Here is a 12,628-nt window from a genome sequence, read left to right as displayed (position 1 = left end):
CCATTTATGTTGTAGGGAAATACGATATTACGATTTTCAGTTTGATCATCACTTTTATGGAATTTATCAAAATACAGTAGAGTAGTAACATTTTTTTTTTTTCAAAAACTCAACTTTTCAGGCGGCTATGTTCATTATGTAATGTCTACTTTATTTAGCATATTAATTATTGATGTTAACATACAATATAGAGGGTGCATTTAAATTGAGGGGGTCATAAGTAAAGGGCTGTAAGTGCACTTAAGTTACTTTTGAGAAAATGGGGTTTAAATATTTAAGCTTTCGTAAAATCGGTGAAATTTTTATTTAAATTTTAATGTGTGATGAGATTAAAATACCCCTTTGACACTAAAATTTTAGATACTTTAGCTTACACTGGATGCACTTAACTCATGTTATTACAAATGTCACTAGCATTCCTTTGCTTCTAGCCACCTCAATTCAAAATAAGCTAATCTGAATTTTTAAACAAGTTGCTGAAAATGGTTGCCGTTCATTACAATGCAGGCTTCAATTCTTTACGCATATTATTAAAAACATTTTGAAGCATATTCTCTGAAATGGAATTTATCGTATCTTGAGTATAATTTGTTAGTACGATATTATTAATATAGGTTCTTTCTTCTATAGAAAACGCAATCATATTTCTGAAACACACTATACACTGCAGTGTTTACTTCACCGCTTGAGACTTTGAATACAACAGCGGCCGTAAGTTTGTGTGTCTGACGGGAGCAAGGACATTAGTGAAGGGGTGGGAGTGAAGTACATTCAGAAATGCGGGTACAATAAAAATGCAAGTAAAAATAAAATGATGTCCCTGTACAATAACATCACTGTATTTGCTGCTGAAGTGCATGTCATCTGACTTTATGATGAAGTTTACCCAATCAGTGTTTCCAATCTCACCTGTATGAAAGATCGAATTCTTAAAGTGTCACCACTGCCAATTAGAGGTGAAATGGCCACTGAATACCTCGTCAGTGGCGCTGGTAACACTTCCGATGGAGAGTGCGGTAGCGTATGGCTTTCATTTGATACGGACTCTAGTTACAGCATGCGGGCTTGGTCGCATAGCAACGTTTTATTTTTTTTCCTTACCAATGAACTTAATAGGTTATTTCCTTACGCCGCGTTCAGTGTTAATTCAGTTCGTTTCCTACCAACCGGTGTTCAATATGGAGGTCAGGAGAGCTGAGATGGCAATTGTATCATGAATTCAGAAATAAGAAATGATTTGTGTAAAATACTTAATCACCATCATAATCATAATTGCAATCATCACTATCATATCCTCTTGGTAGCTCAGTTGATAAAGCTTTGGTTTGTGAGGACCGCGGTCCTGAGTTAAAATCTCGACAATGGGTTTTCCTCTCTCTTTTTCCAAAAATTGGTAGATGACAGTGGTGTGCAATATACAGTAGCGTGAAAATTAATCCGAACACGAGATATTTTTACATTTTCTGTCATTGTTGGCCTCACAGCTGCTCATGCCGCTTTAATTGACATCTGTAGTGCGTGTAATTCCATTGTTGAAGGTCTATCATTATTTTTTTTATAATATGTGACATTTTGCCTGTCGTTTTGTACTTAGGGGAGAGTCGGGTAGTATCGGACATCGGGTAATATCGGACAGTGAGTTTCTTTCATCTACCACATGATGATAGTACCTGATTGACATGGTTACGTTTCTGTGATGTCGCATAGAGAAACGTAACCATGCCATTCAGGTACTACTATATGTTGTAGATGAAAGAAACGCACTGTCCGATACTACCTGATGTCCGATACCACCCGACTCTCCCCTATAAGCATTTCAGTTGTGTTGAAGACTTAATACTGCAATCCTGTGTACATTCTGTCGTCTTCACAAATGGATACAACTCCACGAAAACGGTCTAAAATTATAACATTAGCAGAGCATTCTTCTATGACACAGAGGCAAATTGCTGCAGAATGTCACATCGGTTTGGCTACTGTTAATTCGATCATAAAACGATACAGGGAGACTGGATCCATCACACCTCAGAAAAAAGGAAACTGTGGCCGGAAAAGGAAGACTTCACCTGCAGATGATCGTTTAATTGTCAGGAAAAGTAAATTAAATCCTAGACTAACTGCTGTCGACTTAACCCGCGAGTTAATGGCTAACACTGGGGCGAATATTCACGTCACAACAGTGCGGCGTAGGCTTTTGGAAGCTGGACGAAGGGCTCGTAAGCCTATTAAGCAACTGCTAACCCCTGTTATGTGCAAAAAATGCTTAATGTGGGCAAAATTACATCAACACTGGACAGTGAATGACTGGAAGAATGAACTTCTTTCCGATGAGTCTCATTTCGAGGTCCACGGCCACCGTGTTTCTTACGTACGGAAAGGATCCGAAAAAGTAACAGCAGCTCATCTCCAACAAGCACCCAAATACCCCCCTAAAGTATTGTTTTGGGGTTGTTTTGCACATGAAGGGCCTGGAGCATTAATACCTATCAAGGGAATGATGAATTCTGACAAATATATTCACTTATTGGAAACCAGAATCGTACCCCAGCTGAAAAAATCATTTCCGGATGGCAGAGGTGTGTTCCAACAAGACCTGGCACCATGCTATACGTCTCGAAAAACTACAGAATTCTTCAACAAGAAGAATATTCAGGTACTCCCCTGGCCAGGCAACTCACCCGACATCAACCCCATTGAGAACTTGTGGTCAATTTGCAAAAGAAGAATGCAAAAAATGGATTGTTCTACAAAGGGGAAGATGATTTCTGCCCTCATTGGTGTATGGTTAGCGATGAAGAAATGAAGAATATTTGTGGGAAATTAGTGGAATCCGTGCCAAATCGTCTCAGAGCTGTTATTAGGAACAAGAGAGGCCACATAGATTACTGAGGTATGTCTTAGATCATTTTTTTTATCCCGTTTGAGTGTTTTTGCATAAGTAATTACGTTGTTCGGATTAATTTGCACGCTACTGTAGACGTCTCAGAAATCGCATAAAAGTCACCGAAACCCTGTAGAACCTCTTCCATAATAGAGATATGACAACTCGTGTAGATTTGTAAGGTATGGAAGACCACCATCAGAATTATGGTACACGTATTTGATGGCTGGAGAGGAATGCGTGGTGTACGGATGGTGGAACCGGCTTAGCGGGCAGCACAGTCGGCACGCAACTCATTTCACTACGGGTGCACAAAAATGTTATTTGGGCTGAAATGCTAAGGAAATATCCATGTTCCGTCCAATAAGCAGGTCTATCAGAGGCGTATTTTGCGGGCTACCGGGGCTACCGGCGGTAGCCCAAGGAAATTACAAAAGAAAAAGTTTATAATATAACATAATGTAATAATTTTGTATTATTAGTTTTACCATAGTAATTAAAATTAAAGTAATTGTTAGATATATTTTGTGTAATAATAGGGTCAGCGGTAACCCAAACCCTTTAACCAGTATACGCCACTGAGGTCTATACCTCTATTATTATTATTATTATTATTATTATTATTATTATATAATACATTTCTTTACGTATATATCGCTTAATACAAGACAGAAATATTGATGCAGCGTTGCCGAATGTCATAAATTCACTTGCAGAATAGGAGTGAGAAAGCTAGATTCTGGCCAGACAATTATAATTATTATAAAATAAGATACATTTCAGACTATACTTACGCATTTTTAAATATGTTTGGCTGCCACTCTAAATATGCTAGATTAGCCATAGAACTGCTAAGTTGGCAGCACTGCGATCTGAAAGGAGTGTTGTAAGACCAAATTTTTGCTTGAGAAAGAGAATGAAAATACCAAACTCTTGAAAAGTATATAGATGTATAGCGAAGTAACAGCCGCCAACAGTTGGATTGCAAACAAGAAAGGACTTTCGACTAGTGAATGGATATCTAGCCAGAAAATGACAGCAAATTTAGCAGCTGTTCGTTCCGTTCCCGGCAGATCTCTCGACGGTACCCGGTGCAGACATGGCTGCCCGGAGATTGAAACATTAGCACACGTCTTGGGTTTCTGTGAACAGGGATTGCTCTTGAGGAACTCTAGACATCATCTTGTAAGATCCAAAATTGCTGCCGCATTAAGAAATAAGGGCTGGATAGTAGAAGAAGAGATCTCCTGTCTGGCTGAAAATGGGTCAACGAGACGAGTAGATATTTTAGCGTACAATGCTGACACCAAACAGGGCATCATTGTGGACCTTAAGATACGTTTTGAATTAGAATGTCATCAGTCAGCCGAGGTCCATCTTGAGAAGAAGTCGATCTATGAGCCTACAGTCAACTATTTCAAGCTGAAATATGCCTTAATTCACGTTGAGGTATTCGGCTTGCTCATAGGTGCTCGAGGGACTATATCAGCTTTTTTCGAAGAATTTCGACGCCAGTTTGCTCTGCCAACATCTCTGATGGATAACATTGTGATAATTGTGTTAAAAAAATCGTGCCAAATCCTAATTAATCACATAGTGCCACATTAATAGCAATTGTAATTTTTCACGCCCTTTTCTTTGTTTCCCTTCTTTAAAATTTAATATCTATGTTTACATATGTATAATAATTTTTTGAGGATATACTGAGTCCGTAAGGGGTACCCTCAATGGGGGGCAGTTTAGTATTATTGTTATTATAACTAAAATTTATTTCGACAATCGGTATGGAAAAGGAAGATATTGGTGACCAAAATTATGTGCAGGCAATTTTGCCATTACTACACTGAAATAGGCCACGACCTCTCTCTTACAAGGACTGACACAAGTACTTGATAACAGGCACACCTTGGTGGTGCGGTAATGTTTTACATAGTACCCGATTGTGTAATTACAGTGTCAGATGCATGTGTAGCCCCCTACCGGTAGGGATATGAAACCATACGACATTCACTTGTCGCCTGTGGTTACACTCCGACATGGATACGTGCGGTTGTGGCGCCTCCTGTGAGACGCGCGCTAAAACAGCTGCGAGTGATAAAATATGTCCGTCGGAAATGTTATGACCGATCAACCGAACCGCCGACATCCCTCGTATTAATTTCGTTTTCGTTATAAACACAGAATCCTAAGGCTATTTCTGGTGTTTGTACATGATAATGAAGGCATTGTAGCATTATATGTAAGCAGTTTGTTATGAGTAGTTATTAATTTTTAATGTTATTTTATTGTAATTTATTAATGTAAATTTATTATGTATCGAATCTTCCCCTGAACATGAGAACACTCTGTTTCGGGGGAATGCTAGAATTTTGTTAATTTACAATTTATTTTCATTGTATTTTTCTGGAATTATTATTGTTTTTGTCCCCATATGTAGATCAAATTGTTGGGGTTCATCAGTGTGGTTTTAGGCGATCGACTATTGATCAGATTTTTTGAATTCGACCGGTATTGGAGAAAAAGTGGGAGTATAAGGGTACAGTAGGCCTACATAGTTATTCATAGATTTCAAAAAGGCATACAACTCGGTTAAGAGATAAGTTGTTTATATTATCCTTATTGAATTTGGTATTACCAATAAACTAGTTGGATTAATTAAAATATATCTCAGTGAAACGTACAGCAGAGTCCGTATAGGTCACTTTCTGTAGGATGCTTTTCCAATTCACTACGGGCTAAAGCAAGGAGACTGCACTATCACCTTTACTTTTTAACTTTGCTCTAGAGTAAGCTTATGCCATTAGGAAAGTCAAGGAAAACAGAGAGGGTTTGGAATTGAATGGGTTACATCAGCAGCTTCTCTATGCGGATGACGTGAATATGATAGGAGAAAATCCACATACGATTAGTGAAAACGGGGGAATTTTACTTGAAGCAAGTAAAGAGATAGATTATAAGTAAATCCTGAAAGTACAAAGTATATGATTATGTCTCGTGACCAGAATATTGTACGAAATGGAAATATAAAAATTGGAAATTTATCCTTTGAAAAAAAGGAAAAATTCAAATATCAGAGCAACAGTAACAAATATAAATGATACTCGGGAGGAAATTAAACGCAGAATAAATATAGAAAATGCCTGTTATTATTCGGTTGAGAAAGTTTTGTCATCCAGTCTGCTCTCAAAAAACTGGACGTTAGAATTTATAAAACAGTTATATTACCTGCTGTTTTGTATGGTTGTGAAACTTGGACTTTCACTTTGAGAGAGGAACAGATGTTAAGGGTATTTGAGAACAAGGTGCTTAGGAAAATATTTGGGGCTAAGAGGGATGAATTTATAGGAGAATGGAGAACTGCACGGATTGTATTCCTCACCTGACATAATTAGGAACATTAAATCCAGACGTTTGAGATGGGCAGAGCATGTAGTGCATATGGACGAATCCAGAAATGCATATAAAGTGTTAGTTGGGAGGCCGGAGGAAGTAAGACTTTTGGGGATGCCGAGACGTAGATGGGAGGATAATATTAAAATGTATTTGAGGGAGGTGGGATATGATGGTAGAGACTGGATTAATGTTACTCAGGATAGGGACCGATGGCGGGCTTACGTGAGGTCGGCAATGAATCTCCGGGTTCCTTAAAAGCCATAAGTAAGTATGAAATAATTATTTCCCTGACTTGACAGGACATGCACATATTGTTGACTTCTGAGTATAAGTGATTATTTTCAGAAAGACGTCTATTAGCGCCGTGCATTGCAGACGTCATGCTCGGCTCGAGTTTGTTGAATGTGGTGAAGTTCGATATTCGTCGTTCGCTCAGCAGGAGGAGGCCTATCATATTTGTTTCGCATTGTCATGGAAGTATTCGCTGTCGTCCATTCCCACCCCTTCATGTTTTAACCGCAGAAGGATTTTTTTGCACATATCTTTCGATTAGTTTTTCATATGGAATAAGATGAGTTTTGTAACATCTTGGTCGTTTATTTATTTTATTTATTTATTTATTTAATTTAATTTATTTATTTAAATTTAAATATACAGAATAAAGAATATAATTACAAAACAAACAAGAGAAATAGAAATAAAATAATACAAGCAATATAAAAAGAAGATACAGTAGTATTAACAAAATTTGAGACCGAATGAGCAGCGCTCGTCCTCGGTCGCAGTTCAGATATAATATTAAAATAAAAAATAATAATAATAATAAAAATAAATAAGTAAAATAAAATAGGAACTAAAATATAATTACAGCGGCAATGGAATTATATAATATAATATAATATTAACACTAGAGAAGAATAAATATCGCACGTGAAAAGTAGGACTAATATATATTTCAAAATTATAAAATACAAATATAATATAGGTTGATTAATTCATACACATATGCTATAAATTTATTTAATCAAAATGAAGATATTAACACGTTTCTAATTTTCTTGTTATATGTTAGTGGGTTACATGTTAGAAGTTCTGGGTGTAATTTAGTTAAAGCATTGTACAACCGAGGGCCAAAATTTATACTATGCTTTAGACCAGCAGATGTGAGACATTTAGGTTCTACTAATGTTGAATTAATATTTCGTCTTGTGTCATAATTGTGTGTCTGTAATACAAACTTATTACGATTTTTATGATAAAATTTTAACAGCGTATACTTATAAATTTGTTCAATATTAAATACATTAAATTCAGAATAAATTAATTTAGTTGGATAATCGAAACGTTTCTTCAAACAAATTTTAATTATTCGTTTTTGTAGTAAATTTAACGGACTAAGATTATTTTTTTTATTTCCACCCCAAACAATTATACCATATTGAATGATAGACTGAATAATGGCCAAATAAACATTTCATAGAACTCTAATGGGTAAGTAGCATCGAAGATTAACGAAATTATTCTGTATGTTCTCACGCATTAAAATTATCAAGCCACTTCATATTGCTTCTCTTCTCTTCTCTTCTCTTCTCTTCTCTTCTCTTCTCTTCTCTTCTCTTCTCTTCTCTTCTCTTCTCTTCTCTTCTCTTCTCTCCTCTCCTCTCCTCTCCTCTCCTCTCCTCTCCTCTCCTCTCCTCTCCTCTCCTCTCCTCTCCTCTCCTCTCCTCTCCTCTCTTCTCTTCTCTTCTCTTCTCTTCTCTTCTCTTCTCTTCTCTTCTCTTCTCTTCTCTTCTCTTCTCTTCTCTTCTCTTCTCTTCTCTTCTCTTCTCTTCTCTTCTCTTCATAATCTTACAATACCCTTCTCTTTTTGTCGGCCTTCCTTCATCGTGTCTTCTCGTTGCTTTATATTGTAAAACTTACTTCGGACCAAGTTTTCTCGTATTTTTTTTTACTTCGCTATTTTCATTCCGATTTTGCTCCGTAATGGTTATAATTATTATCATCTCAATGACCTTCAAAACTCAAAACGAAAGTTGTAGAAACACAGTCTCTTGTGTTGGTAATACCCGGATAATAAATGCATGAGTTTGGACAGCCCTGGTCACAAGATCTTATTATTCGACAAGTGTTTGCACGTGGAACTTATAATGACTTTGTGTCCTCATGCCAATTTATTTATGTAAACTGGTACTAAGTGGAGGAACAAAAGAACCATTGCGTCAGCAGAAAATGGCAACCGAATTTCATGTAGAATGACATCATGTGCATTTTTAGGTATAGATGTCACTGTGAGTGATGGGGCCCATGTCATGGTTACGTTGACATGTAAGTGGATGCGCACGCTCGAATCAAGTTTTCGTTTCTCTTTTGTTATATTCTATAAATTAAACTGTCAAAATTCGTAAGGTGCGGCGTATGGCTAGCAGATGACCGTGACTGAACAAAAATACCCTAATGTCTGTCTGTCTTTATGATTCTTTGTTTGCGTGTTTGTCTGCAGGTCCTGACATGTTCGGAGGCTCCACCTATATCTCGTTCATTTAACACTTTCTTACCAGAGAGACTGAAGTTGATATTTTCTATTTTCATATGCAATTTTACGATCAATTCCTAATAAATTACATATTATTTTAGCGGTTAAATTCCGTTTACAGTTTCTTCCAATCCGACAGATTGTACAGGATAAAATAACACCTTTTGCCAATTATTTTGATATTCCCTACGTTTATTTCACTATAGCTCTATTGTCTTGTAATATAAACTGCCGTACCCGAGCATATTTATACTCCGAATTATGTTATCGCGCTTTCAATAAAATTTCTTACAACTCTTCGAAACCGGCACCAAGCACTTCTTTCTATCCCTCATCACAGAACGTCTTTATACTCATCCTCCTACACTGTAGAAATACCTCGCCTCTGGAATTCGTTACCTAATCACGTCAAGGACTGCCGGACTTTACCACAATTCAAAATTAAATTTAAAAAATTTGTCTTATTAAATTTAATGATTTTTAGGTATGGCTAGAGGTGTTGATTTGTTTTTTTTATTTACTCTAGATTAAAATTGCAAGTTTCTTGTTCATGTTCATTAATTAGTTAGGATATAATTAATTATGATACTTAATCACTTATCTAAAGTTTGTGTGACTGCAACCTGTGATGAAATCGTAGCTCATATTCCTGCTTTCATAACGAAGGGAAAACCTATTATTATCCGTATAGTTCTTGCCAACTTAGGAAGTCTGTTTACTGATCCAATGTTTGCAATTGTGTCAATTAGCTTAAAGAAAACAAGGATCGAAAATCACGTGTGTCGGTACTTCACAAAGCTGTGTTGCCGGGTCTTGCTTATTTTTATCTTGCATGTTTTATTAAACACACAGCATATTTTCGTGATGCAACAATCAAACTTAACTTCAGATTAAGCATAAACATGTTAAGAGGAAATCAGAATAAATAGTGCATGAAAAAGATCAGTTTCACAATGGTTAAGTTTCATATGCACAAATTTTCATTACAAACTAAACGCACATATTAGTGGTTTTACTATGACTATTTCGTTCATATGACGTCATTCCATTTTCGGTCAATGAAGTGTAATAAAATTTTGAATTCCAACCAATCACAGTCATACATCGCGATAATTTCTGCAGCTTGATTTATCACTATCAATTTATTGCATGGTCGTTCTTTTGTTTAGTCAGTGTCGCCAACTGTTTCCGCGTAAATCGATGAGCATGAATCCATTGTACTAAATAAAGTACGAAGTCCTACTTCCACATCTACATCTTCATCTTGTAATTCCATGTCCATTGTATGTAAAGAAAATTACACTCCTTTATACCAATTGTTCATTTAATTTTTTTTTATTGCTAGTAAAATAACATGTACAAAAATACAATCTTAGTTCTTCCCTGAAGGAGTAAAAACTCGTGCTCAGGGAGATATCTAAACACAAAGATAAACACAAAGATAATTATTTGACACAAACTGGGTCAAGAAAAAAAATACAGGAATAAAGTAAATTTAAATATTCAATTTCAATTTTAACAATTTAAGTCATACAAATATACACATATTAAATCAATATAAATTCTTTAAAAATTAAATTCCTAACGCTATTTTTTAAATTTCTGATACTAAAATTTTCCAAATTTGGGTATTTATCAATTATTTTATTGTATAACCTTGGACCAAAGTAGGTACCATGGCTCAGAGCTGTGCTTGTAAAACACTTTGATTTCTCTAGTCGTATAATATCGGATCTTTTAGTTCCATATTTATGATGATACAATTTGAATTTATTACGATTTTTATGTATGAAGATTACTTACTTACTGGCTTTTAAGGAACCCGGAGGTTCATTGCCGCCCTCACATAAGCCCGCCATTGTTCCCTATCCTGAGCAAGATTAATCCAGTCTCTACCATCATATCCCACCTCCCTCAAATCCATTTTAATATTATCTTCCCACCTACGTCTCGGCCTCCCCAAAGGTATGAAGATTAATAATGTATTAATCAGGTTATTTGTAATTATACCATAAAATGTTTAAATTAAATTATGATTTCAGCAGATAATGAAAACATATTTCTGTTATAATAACAAGAGAAAAGCGCAGTACATGTAATTAACATTTGTAAACCTGTATTTCGCTTCTCTCAATTGGATTAGGCCTACTCATTAACATTCAATTTCTTTATTGCCGTAATCGTTTATTCATGTATTTCGACTTCACAGTATCTGAATAGGTCAAGTATTCGTAAATACACAATTATTAATATTTTATGAGCGAATTTTAGGGATATATTATTTACATGTTTATTTTATTCACGAAATAGTCCTAATAAATGTCACTCGAGGTCTGAAATTTCCAAATTTCTCGCTTCGCTCGTGGATTTATCTGCAAATGTCAGACCTCTTGTGAAAAATTACTCTGGACCATAGAATCCTTACTAAAGTAGTTTTCATCTAGGGCAGGGCTGGACACCAAGAGAGATTACTACTTTCTCACGGGGAGCCATATGACTTCTCTTCAACTCCTTTCTTCCCTGCCGAACACCGCGCAGCGTTGATGTAGTGACGGATGAATATTAAGCGTCTCCGTTTATAGTTTGGATTCGCTCTCGGTGCTCAGCCCTGATTTGGATTGAACCGAAGAGCTTGCCCATGCAGTAACCTAATAACTTACGTAACAGATGGGGAAAAGGAGTAAGGGATTCTTTCCTGCTGAATTGTTTTGATGAACTAGTTTGTATCGAAGCTTTGTCACTCTTACATGACTTAGGTTTCCAGATGTTGTTCGGTTCATCTTAAATGAGAGCGACTATAACCTAGGCCAGTGATGCCCATAGGAGTAAGCGCACGCTTTAGAGCCCAGGAGAGCCTGAGCGCTTTACAGCGGAAAGGAAAGAGACAGACGAAAGAGGTGGTATATGCCGCTTGGTCGAGCTATATACAGGGATGGCCAGCACTGACTCAATAGATAAAGGGAAGAGAACTTATTAAAACTGTATCCATGTTAATTCTTAGATTTGCCTGAGAAGTATAAGTGCATTATAAGAATGTAAGTTTTAATTTTAATGCTCATTTTTCACAAGTTTGATTTTTTTTTTATTCAAAAGAAATATTTTCTCAACTTTTCGTATAAAAAAGTGAAATTTTCAGGTATAGGCCTATTTATTTAGTAGCCTTGCAGAATGTTTTCGTAAATCTAATATACCGTATATACGTATTACTGAAGATAGTGTATTGAAAATTTTGAAAATATTCGCATGGAAATTGTTTGTAAGGAAATTAATTAACAAAGCAACTACTGTTACATCATAAGCAAAAGATACGTGTCCATTTGTTGTAAAAATGTCAGCTCTATACTCTATAGCTTCAGCAGATTTCGAGAAAATAATTTAATATTCTGATGACAGGAAGTTGCTCACAAATATCACCTTAAAAGCATAATGCGATAAGAGTTTTGTTATGTAATATTAGTTACACTTGAAACAGATACAGTACCTAGGTAACTTTGCTTTGTACTGTAATATTGTTTTGATTAGTTTATTGATTACTTTTGTAAGGCTACAGATACCATCAATATAAATTCCAACTTATCATGTCATGCTCAATCCCTTTCTTTGGAATATCACTTTCTTTATGAATGATTGTTTCATCCTACTATGGAATTTAAGTGAATATTCCTCCTTAACTCTCTATTATGTTATTAAGATTTAAAACACAAGTGCAATATTAAGAAATCAGTGTTAGTACTTTTATTTTACAGACAATATAGGTAATATTAAACAGAAAGAAGCCATATAAAAATAACGACATAAAATTTCACGTTCCGTTTGAAGTT

General features: G+C 35.7%; 1 protein-coding gene across 1 annotated transcript in view; it reads left to right on the top strand.

Annotated features, from left to right (window-relative positions):
- Positions 1 to 12,628, top strand: part of LOC138706534 (uncharacterized) — a 112,701-nt gene that overhangs the window by 36,003 nt on the left and 64,070 nt on the right. The window lies entirely within an intron of this gene.

Source organism: Periplaneta americana, chromosome 9 (genome assembly GCF_040183065.1).
Source record: "Periplaneta americana isolate PAMFEO1 chromosome 9, P.americana_PAMFEO1_priV1, whole genome shotgun sequence".
In the NCBI taxonomy this organism is placed as follows: domain Eukaryota; kingdom Metazoa; phylum Arthropoda; class Insecta; order Blattodea; family Blattidae; genus Periplaneta; species Periplaneta americana.
Note: the sequence above shows the minus strand (reverse complement) of the source record. Positions and strands in the feature narration are given on the sequence as shown.